Raw genomic sequence first — 1,266 nt, 5'->3', positions numbered from 1 at the left:
CTTCAAATATAAATCATAAGGCCCAAACATTCATGAGTTGAATTACATTAAAAGTAAAGATTTCCTTCAACAAAGGACTCTTTTGAAAAAGGTAAGAGCCTTTGAAGGAAGATATTGACAATGGCTAAAATTGATAAGGGATTGCTTTTCTAGAATATCTAAGAAACTCCATCAAATCAATGGGGTAAGATAGAACTTTAAAATAAAAATAGTCAAAGGATAAAAACAGACAGTTTGCAAAAGAGGAAGCCCAAAAAAGCCAACAAACATCTATCTAAAAAGATGTTCAAATTCATTACTAACAATGAAATGAAAATTAGGACAACAACAAAGTATCATTTCCTATCCATTAGACTAGCAAAAAATTGAAATCTACTTGATGGAAAGTGTTAACAGGGATGTGGGGTCTACAAACCCTCATGCATTGCTGGGGAGAGTGTTAACTGGTAGAGCCATCCGGAAAGCAACCTAGAGGTCCCCATGATCCAGCATTCCCTCTCCTGGGATATAGCCCAAAGATATTCTCCTACAGATCCATAAGTGGAGATGAGATGCAGGAGGTTGATTATAGCTTTGTTTGTAATGGAAGAAATTGGAGGGTACCCAACTACTCATCACTGGGGAGTGGACAGGCAACATGTGGTGGGTACACATTATAGAATATTCTACATCGGTTAGAAGCAACATACTAGATGCACACCTAGAAATATGGGTAGGTCTCAAAGGATAGTGTTAAGTGCAAAAAAAGGTAAGAAAATATATATGCACACAAACAGCAATACAGATTTTACAAGAACATATACTAGTTAAGTATACACATCAAATACATTAGAAGAGTTGTCAGCTGGATGTGGTGGCTCATGCCTGTAATCCTAGCACTTTGGGAGGCTGAGACAGGAAGATCCCTCGAGGCCAGGAGTTTGAGACCAGCCTAGGCAACATAGTGAGACTACCATCTCCACCCAAAGAAAAAAAAAATTAGCAGGGCTTGGTGCACACACCTGTAGTCCCAGCTACTTGGGAGGTGGAGGCGGGAGGATTTGCTTGAGCCCAGTAATTCAAAATCACAGTGAGCTATGATCACACTATGGCACTCCAGCCTGGGCAACAGAGTGAGACCCTGTACGAAAAAAAAAGAAAGAAAGAAAGAAAAGAAAAAAGAAGAGTTGCCTATAGGAGGGTGTAATGGGAGTAGGAAATGAAAACATAAAAAGAATAAATAAATGAAGCAAGGCTAGTGATGATAGTGATCTATGAACCGAGGAG

This window comes from Propithecus coquereli, unplaced genomic scaffold, assembly GCF_000956105.1.
Source record: "Propithecus coquereli isolate 6110/MARCELLA unplaced genomic scaffold, Pcoq_1.0 Scaffold162, whole genome shotgun sequence".
Taxonomy (NCBI): Eukaryota; Metazoa; Chordata; class Mammalia; order Primates; family Indriidae; genus Propithecus; species Propithecus coquereli.
Note: the sequence above shows the minus strand (reverse complement) of the source record.